Source organism: Camelus ferus, chromosome 13, assembly GCF_009834535.1.
Source record: "Camelus ferus isolate YT-003-E chromosome 13, BCGSAC_Cfer_1.0, whole genome shotgun sequence".
NCBI lineage: Eukaryota > Metazoa > Chordata > Mammalia > Artiodactyla > Camelidae > Camelus > Camelus ferus.
This window is the reverse complement of record NC_045708.1, coordinates 13,608,792-13,620,156: the sequence shown is the minus strand read 5'-3', so window position 1 is coordinate 13,620,156 and position 11,365 is coordinate 13,608,792.

The window sequence follows — 11,365 nt, the reverse complement described above, 5'->3', positions numbered from 1 at the left end:
GAGTCGGGGCCAGTGGCCAGAAATGCGACTCTGTCATTCATTCAGAAGTGATTTCCTGAACACCTATTGTGTGACAGCTGCTGGGCTGAGAGGCAGACAGAAAGATGAATAATGCAGGGGGCAGTGCCGGGGGAGGTCCTTGCTCTCAAAGAGCTCAGAGTTCAATGGTGGAGGCAGCACTTGCAACCAAAAATGGCAGGACTGCAGGGACAGATGGGCCCAGAGCAGCAGCAAGGAGAGGGCCGCCCCGCCCAGCCAGCAAGGGCTGGGGACTAATAACAACTCAGCTGCCACGACAATAATGCTGGAATTAACATCTGTGGGGTGCTTACTGGGCACCAGACACTATGCTAAGTGCAACACATGATTTATCCCGCCTAATACAGACATTAACTCTATGGGGGAAAATCCTATCCAGACGGGGGTCCAGGAACCTGGCCAGGGTCACACAGCTAACCAGAGCCTCCCGTGAGCTTAGAAGGACTCTGTTTATTCAGATTGGCAGCCCCTAGCTTCACTGATATAATCCGGAGCACAATACAGATATTAAGTCTTTTTTTCCTCATGAGCAGTGCAGGGAAATAAAAGTCTTCAAAAGCAATCCAGAAATGTATGAAGTTAAAAGTGAACTTTTTCCATAATCCACCAAAGGTAAACACTTTCAGAATGATTCCTAATCTATGAAGAATATTTAACATAACCATGATTAAGAATAACTTTTTAGCTCTTTCTTTTAGTTCTTGACCATATTGGCTTTTGCTTTTGTTTCAGATTTTTTTTTTTAAGAATTAAAGCCTTAAAGATTAAATTCCTCTTTGTCCCCTCTCCTGCCCTATTTCCAGCCTTCCTCCTCTGCCCCTCGGTTACCAGATTATGAGACTGATGTGTGTCCATAAACAATATATAACATTATTTCCTTCTTTTTGTTTCTACAGGAATGGAATGATAGTGAAACGTAACATCTCGAAACTTGCTTTTTTTCACTCTATCCATACTGATCCCTATATAACTAACTTATTTTAAGATATATATTGATAGGGCAATATTGCATCATAGGGTATCCACATTTTTCCCCAAATTTTTATTTTGAAAAATTTGTAATCTACAGAAAAGTTATAAGATTCATGCAATTAACACCCATAAACGCTTCAGTGCACCAATTGTTGACATTTTGCTTTCATTGCTTTACTTTTCTCTCACACATTTGAGGGTCAGTTGCAGACACTTCGTCCTAAATAATTCAACATCTATCACCTAAAGACAAAACATTCTCCTACATAGCTTCATAAAATTATGACACTCAAGAGAGTTAACATTCATAGAATGTTATTATCTAGTATATAGTAACAATGTCTAATATCCAATTTTCCCCTCTTGTCCTAGTAATGCCCTTTATGTCCAGTTTGTTTGCTTTTTTTCCAATCCAGAATCCAGACAAGAATCAGGCATTGGTTGCAGTTGGTTGTGCCTCTTCTGTCACCTTTAATCTAGAACATTCCTTAGTCTTTTTTGTTTGCTGGTTTTTATGACATTGACATTTTCGAAACCAGGCCAGTGATTTCACAGAACCCTCCTCAATTTGAATTTGCCTGATCGTATCCTCATGGTGATGAGGTTAAACATTTTTGACACAAACACTTCATATGTCTGGTAGGGAGGTGAGAATTTAATTTCGTGTCTCCATAGGGAAGGTCAGTTATCTCAACACCTTTTGTTGAACAGTCCAGTCTTTCCCCTCTGATTTTAACACTCTTTCTATCACCTAAGTTTCCACTTATGCTTAGATCTATTTGGGGGATTTCTTCATTTTACTTTGATCAGTTTGTCTACCCTTGACCTAATATCACTCAGCCCGATGACTATGACTTTCTAAGTCTTTACATATATTAAGAAAGTTCCTCTTCTTCCTCCTTTTTCTTTAGAAATTATTCTTAAACCCTTACTCCTCCATATGAAATTTAGAATCAGTTCTTCAATGACAGCTCCCACGGGGATTTTTACTGAAATTTCATTGAATTTTATAGGTGATTTGATGATAGTCTTGCCAACTGTGAAAAAGACATGATCTTATGCTATATTTATTTAGGTCTTCTTCAATGTTCTTCAATTATATCTTTATGATTTTTCTTCAAAAATGTTTTCACATATATCTTTTAGACTTTTTCCCTAGAAATCCCATATTTTTTGTTCTTATTGTGAATGGCATTTTCTTTTTAACCATTACATTTTCTAATTGATTATTGGGACATATGGTGATGACTTAGGTTCTTGTGTGTTCTTATATTTAATAACTTTGACAAATTCTGTTAGTTTATAATGGTAATTGTCTCTTTGGATTTTCTACAAAGAAAATCATTGTGTCTGCAAATGACAATTTTGTCTCATTTTCCTAAATTTTACACCCATTTATTTTTGTTGTCTTATTCCATTGTCTAAGACATCTGATAAGATATTGAATTCCAGGTGTGATAGCAGGTATCTCTGTCTTATTTTTGACTTTAATCAGTTCATTATTTCATGTATTTATTGAGTGCCTACTGTATGGCAGTTACCTTACTAAGAACACAATAAAACAAAATAGGAGGTTATTGTCATGTCAGATTGCATTTGGTTCTGAAAAATGCACAAAATGTAATTATTACTTATGCTTTGAATGATTTATATATTTTCAAAAAATCAGTTGTCTGAAATTATAAAAGCTTCTAATCTTCTTTATTGAATTGGTTCAGTTAAATCATGTACAATTATTAATTTCAGATATGAGCTTGCTTTTTCTTTCTCAGATAATTTGTGAAGAAATTCTATCCATAGTCAGGATTTTGTCTAATCATAAATATCAGTCATTTATAAATAAATAACATGGTCATAATTGAGAGAAAACTATTTGTATTATTTAGGAATTCCTACTCAGACTTAAAAAAAGAAAAAGGTCTATAACCATATCTCCTAAGTGAGTGGGGAAAATGTGAAAAATAAGAGCAATTAAATAAAAAGAAAAAGAAAATACCAGTATTTGACATTCATATACAAAATAAAAAACTTCCCTGGTATGTAAAAAAATCATCAGTAAATGATTTTTACTTTCATTTCTATCACTATCAGTAATAGACCAGCTGAGATGATTCAGTTGAAGGTTAGCAGGAGGCAGTGGTAGGCTGCCAAATGTTTTACAACCAATGTAGTGAAGGGTGGGTGGGGAACCTTGACTTATAGAGTTTGCCAACTTCTGGGGTAAATATACCCAATGGCTAATTTCAAGCTACCAATATGACACCACTGAATGCGGAAATGGGAAAGAACTCTTAAGTGGGAATTTTTTAAAAACAAAAAAAAACTTCTGCTCTGTGAAAGACACAGACTAGGAGTAAATGCTTGCAAAACACAGATCTGATAAAGGACTTGTATCCAAAATGTACAAAGAACTCCTGAAAGTCAACAATAAGGGAGCGATCCAGTTACAAAGTGGGCAAAAGATCTGAGTAGAGAGCTCACAGAGAAGACACACAAATGGCAAATAAGCATATGAAAGATGCTTATTATGTCATTAGGAAATTGCAAATTATAACAACTACTACACACAGTTAGAAAGGCTAAAATCCAAAAAACTGACAACATCGAGGATGGGAGGATGTGGAGCAACAAGAACTTACATCCATCACTTGTGGGAATGCAAAATGGTACAGCCACTTTGGAAGATAGTTTGGCTGTTTCTTACAAAACTAAACATCATCTTACCATACCATCCAGCAATTGCACTCCTAGATATTTACTCAGTAGAATTGAAAACTTATGCCCACAAAAAAAAAAAAAAAAAAAAAAAAAACTGTACATGAATGTTTGTAGCAGCTTTATTCACAATCGCCAAAAAAAAAAAAAAAAAAAAAAGGAAACAACAAGATGTCCTTCAGTAGGTAAGTGGATAAACAAATGGTGAATTAACCATACAGTGGGGTATTATTCAGCAACAAAAGACATAAAGTATCAAGTCACAAAAAAACATAGAGGAACATTAAAGGTAGATTACTAAGTGAAAGAAACCAATCTGAAAAGTCTACATATTAAATGATGCCCACTATGTGACATTCTGGAATAGATAAAACTATAGAGACAGTAAGAAGATCAGTGGTTGCCAAGAGTTTGGGATGGAAAGAGCATATGAGTAGGTGAAACACAGGGGACATTTACGGCAGTGAAACTATTCTGTAAAACACCGGTGATGGTAGATACGTGACATTACCATTTGTCAAACCCCATAGCATCTACAACACAAAGACTCAGCCTTAATGCAGACTATGGACTTTAGTTAATAATAAATCAATGCTGATTCATTCATTGCAGCAGATGTACCACATTCATGCAGAATGTTAACAGCAGGGGAAACTACGTCTGTGTTCAGACTGGGAGGAGGTCTATGGAAATCCTGTACAATTCTGTAAATCTAAAACTGTTCCAAAAAACAAGTCTATTAACTTAAAAAGAACTATTGTTGCAATAAGTGCTTTTACATGGTTACATATATTGTTTTTAAAATTAAAATATACTTGACATACCATATTATGTTAGTGTCAGGTGTACTACATAGAGATTTGACATCTATATCCATTATGATACGATCACCACGATAGGTCTGGTAACATCTGTCCCCATACAAAGTTATTACGGTATTACTGACCATTTTCCTTATGCTGTATATTACATCTCCGTGGCTTATTTATGTTATAACTGGAGGTTTGTACCTCTTAAATCCTTTCACCCATTTCATCCAACCCCTCAACCCTTCCCCTCTGGCAACCACTCATTTGTTCTCTGTATCTATGAGTTTATCTTCATGTGGTTTGTTTTTTACTTTCCCCATATAAGTGAGATCATAGAATATTTGTCTTTCTCTGTCTGATTTATTTCACTTAGCATAATATCCTCTAGATCCATCCAGGTTGCTGAAAATGGCATTATTTCATTTTTATGGCTGAGTATTATTCCATTGTGTGTGTGTGTGTATGTGTGTGTGTGTGTGTGTGTGTGTGTGTGTTTGTGTGTGTATCTCACAACTTCTTTATCCAGTCATTTGTTGATAGACATTTAGGGTGTTTCCACATCTTGGCTATTGTAAGTAATGCTGTGATAAACCTTGGGGTGCCTATATATTTTTGAATTAGTATTTTTATTTTCTTTTGGTAAATAGCCAGAAGTGAAACTCCTGGATCATATGGTAGTTCCATTTTTATTTTTTGAGGAACCTTCGCACTGCTTGGCTGCACCAATTTACATTCCCGCCAACAGTGCCGGAAGGTTCCCTTTTCTCAACACTTATCATCCTTATCAACACTTGTTATTTGTTGTCTTTTTTTGTCGATAACTATTCTGACAGGTGTGAGATGGTATCTCCTTGAAGTTTTGATTTGCATTTCCACGATGATTGATGATAACTTTACGTATTTGATTACAAAGCAAGCATGGCAAAGATTGTGTTTTCTTTCTTTGCTCAGAGCCTGTTTGTGTTGGACTGGTTTTCACGCTCTTGGGCAATGCTTCTCAAACCTTATGGTGCCTATAAATCACTCAGCGATCTTTTTAAGGTACAGGTTTTGATCCATAGGTCTTGGGTAAGGCTGGAGATTTTTACCTACAAACTCTCTGGTAATTCTAATACTGCAGGCCTGTGGTCCATACTTTGAGTAGCAGGACATGCAAACAGACAAATAAACAAGACCAGAAGTCTTTGCCCTCTGTAATCTGGTTTCTAAACAGAAGGGGAAGAAATATTGAATTTCATGACAAGATTACTCAGGGTTTTTTGTGGTTACTTTTTTCATCCATCTTTAAAGGGCTATTTTCACTGCCCTTTCTTTTTGAATCATGTTCAGTGTCTGTTTCCAAAGGCACTGGAACTCCTTACTTCAACAAATGAGTCAGCTGAGATTGGAAGGTCACATATCTGAGTGAAACTCAGCAAAAGTTCCATGACAGCCAACAGAGCCACCAGATACTTGTGTTTGTACAAGTCAAGCTGCATGTCTCCTTCTGGAGGCTGTGAAGGTCACTGCTGGGGTCGCCTGGACAGTGGCTGTTTTGGGACTAGTAAGAACATGCTACTGACTTGAAGGAGAGACTTTAAGCCAGATGGCAAACATGATGAGAGGGAGGTGGTTATGTTATACCTCTTCATGCCTCTAGACAGCCGCGGTGCACTGCAAAGTTCTGCCCCTAAACGTTCTAACCCTCACCTGTAAAATGTATGGTTGAGCTCCATTCTAGTTAAGGGTCTTTCTAACTCTGCATTCCTTCCTTTTATTCTGAGTACATTCATTCCAAATAAGAACCTGACTCTTCCTTTTCCAGGGCAAAGTTTCAAGTTTCCAATGGCACCCTCTCCCCTGCCCCACCGCCTCACTACCCGCCCCCACCCCGCCATGATCACCCCCCACCACCACCACCACGCTCATCCCAACTTTGGTCCACTGAGCAGTAGTCATACGAGGCTCTGGCCTTCCACATGCCTGACTTCACAACTCAAAGCCAAGAGGAATCCAGTCCCAGAGCAAGTGGCCTCTCCTGGGAAGACCCCAGGACACCGATCACAGATAGAACCCCTCTTCCCCACACCCCTGACTAGTTTCCACTGACCTCGGATGGCCTCAGGGAGATCTGGCTGGAGAAGTTCCTGGCTCCATCCTGGAGCCAAAGAAGATTTTGCTACAATTGAGTAGATTCAGAAAGTCAACTAAGGAAATGACTATATAAGTAGCCAGCACAAACCAGAGCATTTATTTGCTGTGGGGAAATCAAACTCTTGATTTAAACCAAACACAAACTCTTCAAAAAGCCATGAGCAGGCATTTTCCTGAACATTTCTTGGACCAACTCAGCTGCAGGTCCTGGGTCTCTAGAAACTTTTTAGACCACAGTTTTGCCCAGTTGTGAGCCAATTATGACCCAGACAAGCATCTTGACAGTTAGCACAGAGCCTCCCTCAGGGGTGGGGCCTAGAATTAACCTTGTTGCCCTCCTACCTGGTGTTGGGTCCTCTGTACCTACAAATTTACCCTTCATTCACTCATTCACTCACTCGACACATATTATGGAGCCGAATTCAACAGGCCCCGCGCTATGTGTAGGGGGGTGAGATCACAGCAGCTTACCATCTCACCTTGTCAGCCCATAGCAAGTCCCCTCTGAGTTTTTAGCACAAGAGAGGCGGGGGTACTCAGCTTGGTCCCCCTGATGCTGACAGAGCTTTTCCTCTGCATAGGGCTTCTCTGCTCACCTCTGGTGTCCTGGCACTCTCCACGTGGTTTGAACCGAGGGGACGAGCTTCCTACACCTCCTTGGAGCATGACACAGGGAGATACAGGACTAGGAGATGCAGGGAGTTTCATGTCTGATAGGAAGGACCATTCCACATTCCCAAGGAGTTCTCAGTCTGCAGGGAGAGACACAGCTCTATGCTTGGAGAGCTCTCAGACTTCGAAGAGCTCCTTGTTTGGTGGGCAGATTGGATATGTAAATACTAATATCCAAAGATTTGCAATACCTTATAAAAAAAAAAAGCAGTGGGCTGGCTTATGGTTGAGGAAAGGAAGGGAGGTGGCTTATCCCTAGGAGATGCTCTTTGACTAAGATATATGGAAAGCAGCATTCCTTTAGGCCCTACTCATTTCAGGAGGAAGGAGAACCCCACATTTGCAGTTGTGCTGAGAGATTTATGACATGAGTGCACCAGGCAGGCCAGGTGGAGCAGATGTGAGATGGCCATGCTGAATGCCAAGTTTTTAAAGTGGAAAACAGAATGAAACATGTTCTCTGGGTAAGATGAGGTAATTTGATCTGTGTCCCTAGATCAAATTCCAGAGAGAAGTCTGAGCAATGGAGAGATGCAGCCAACCCAGAAAGGAGTTAAGGAATCACCAAGTTGTGTGGTCCATGAAGGGTCATCAAGTCCAGCCCCTGCTCCAATGAAAGGCTTGCTTTTATTCAGCTCCTAAATGGACTCTTGCCCTCTTTCTAGAGATCATTCCAGCACTAGCCTCTGGCTGCCTCTGGGTCTTAAAACCATCTCCAAAATGAGTTTCCCTTCACATCTAGCTTAAACTTGCCCCTGTACTATCTCTCTTTCTTGGAAATACTAAATTGATTGAAGATAAAGGTAGGTCAATAATTCCATCTTTTATAACATAGCTTCAAAGTGCCATTGGCTGACCCAAGAAGGTCAGAAGGCCTGCAGTAACCTGGCCCCCTCTGACCTCTCCACCTTCATTTTACTATCTGCACTTTGTCCGATGGGTCTTCTGTCTTCCTCCAAAAACGCACTCCCTCCTCTTCCTTCTGTACACAAGTCATAAAACTTACAGCTTCCTCTACCTAGAATGGCCCCAACAAACTACCCCTAGGGCTCCACTCGGGATTGGAGGTCTGCCTTATTTAGAAGAAAACTCTTTACAGAAGGGCAGTGCGTCCTACAGAATCACTGAGGGGAAAAGTGCTGGAAAAGCAAGTTGAGTCTCCCAAAAAGACTCCCACTGTCACATCACAGAACTAGCTTGCCAAGGGAGCTGCTGCTTCTGCCACAACAGGAAGTTGCTCATCAAATTGTGAAGCTGTCATCACAGCTTCCATGACCAGAATCATGCCTCCACTACAACACTGTAAATTGATGCCTTACATCCTGCCCCTTTTCCCATTCACTCAGTTCTGAATTCAGATCTCAAACAAATATATCTTTCTGATAGGCAGAATCTTAAAACACATGGAATCTTTTTTTTAAATTGAAGTATAATCAATTTACAATATTGTGTTAGTTTCTGGTGTACAGCATAGTGATTCAGTTATATATATATACATATATATTCATTTTCCTATTCTTTTTCATTATAGGCTATTACAAGATATTGAATATAGTTCCCTATGCTCTACAGTAGGACCTTGGTGTTTATTTATTTTGTATATAGTAGTTAGTATCTACAAATTGTGAACTCCTATTTTATCCCTTCACCCCCTTCCCCCTAGAAACATAAGTTTGTTTTCTGTGTCTGTGAGTCTGTTTATGTTTGTAAATAAGTTCATTTGTGACTTTTATTTTTTAAGATTCCACATGTAAGTGATATCATCTGGTATTTTTCTTTCTCTTTCTGGCTTACTTCACTTAAAATGACAATCTCCAGGTCCATCCATGTTGCAGCAAATGGCATTTTTCATTCTTTTTAATGGCTGAGTAATATTCTCATATATATATATATATCACATTATATATACAATATACCATACACATATATATACCATGTATATATATACCACAACTTTTTTATCCAGTCATCTGTTGATGGACATTTAGGTTGTTTCCACATCTTGGCTATTGTAAATAATGCTTCTATGAACATTGGGGTGCATGTATCTTTTCAAAATAGGGTCTTCTCCACATATATGCCCAAGAATATGATTGCTGGATCATATGGTAAGTCTATTTTTAGTTTTTTGAGGAATCTCCATACTGTTTTCCATACTGGTTGCACCAATTTAGATTCCCACAGCAAAATTAAACTAGAAATGAACAGAAAGATAGCTGGAAAACCTCAAAATACTTGGTGATTAAACAACATGGCTCCAATTAACATATGGATCAAAGAAGGAGAAATTAAAAGATATTTTTGAGCTAAATGAAAATTAAAACACAACTTATCAAAATCTGTGGAATAAAGTGAAAGCAGTGTTTGGGGGGAATTTATAACACTGAATGCCTACATCAGAAAAGCAGAAAGATCTAAAATCAATAGTCTAAGATTCCATCTTTGGAAATAGAAAAAGAAAAGCAAATGAAACCCAAAGTTAGCAAAAGAAAAGAAATACTAAAAATTAGAGAAATTAAAGAAACTAAAATCAGGAAATCAATAGAGAAAAGCAATGAAACCAAAAGCTGGCTCTTTGAAAAGATTAATAAAATCAATAACCTCTAGCCAGGCATCTAAAAAAAAAATCAATATACAAACACAAATCTTAGAAGAAAGAGGGGAAGAGGGGCTATTACTACTGATCCCATGGTCGTTAAAGAGATAATAAAGAAATATTATGAACAACTCTATGCTCACAAATTTGCTAGACGAGGTGGAATGGACCAATTCCTTGAAAAACACAGTCTACCAAAGCTCAAGCAAGAAGACATAGATCATTTGAATAAGTCAGTATTTATCAAAGAAATTGAATCAATAATTAATAGCCTTCCAAAACAAAAACCACTAGGCCCAGGTGATTATACTGGTGAATGCCAAATATTTAAGGGAAAAATTATACCAATTTTCTACAGGTCTTCCAGAAATCTCCTTAAGAAATTCCCTAACACATTCTATGAGGCCAATATTATTCTGATACCAAATAGACCAAAACATTACAAGAAAGGAAAACTATAGACCACCATCTATCATAAACATAGATATAAAAATCTCCAAAAAAAAAAAAAAAAAGCAAAGCAAATCCAATAATGTATTAAAAAATAAATAAATAAACTATACTACACAATCAACTGGGATTTATTCCAGGTATGCAAGGTTTTTTCAATATTTCAAAATCAATTAATGTGTTCCATCATATCAACAGGTTAAAGAAGAAAAACCACATGATCGTAACAATAGATGCAGAGGGCATTTGACAAAATCCAGCACTCATTCATAGAGATAAAACTCTCAGAAAACTAGAAAGAGAAGGGGACTTCCTCAGACTGATAAAGAACATCTACCAAAAAATCTACAGCTAAAGTCATACTTAATGATGAAAAACCAGATGCTTTCCCACCGAGATCAGGAACAAGACAAAAATATCCCCTCTCACCATTCCTTTTCTACATCATAATGGAAGTCCTAGCTAAGGCAGTAATAAGAGAAAAGTATACTGATTGGGAAGGAAGAAATAAAACTATCTTTTTCCACAGGTGACATGATTGTCTATGTAGAAAAATCCTAAAGAATCAATAATAGCAAAAAATACAAAAAACAAAAAAAGTGGAACCGATAAGTACAGCAAGATTTCAGGATACAAGGTTAATATATACAAAAGTCAATTGCTTTTCCAGGGGCTTACAGCCATTATCTTGTAATAACTTTTAATAGAGTATAATCTATAAAAATATTGAATCACTATGCTACACACCTAAAATTAATATAGTAAATCAATCATACTCAATAAAAAGTCAATTGCTTTCCCTATATATTAGCAATGAATAATTGGAACTTGAAGTTAAAAATAATATCATTTACATTAGCACTAAAAAAAATGAAATACTGAGATATAACTCTTACAAAATATGTTCAAGACTTACATAAGGAAAACTACAAAACTCTGATGGAAGAAATCAAATAATTAAATAAATAGAGATGTCCAT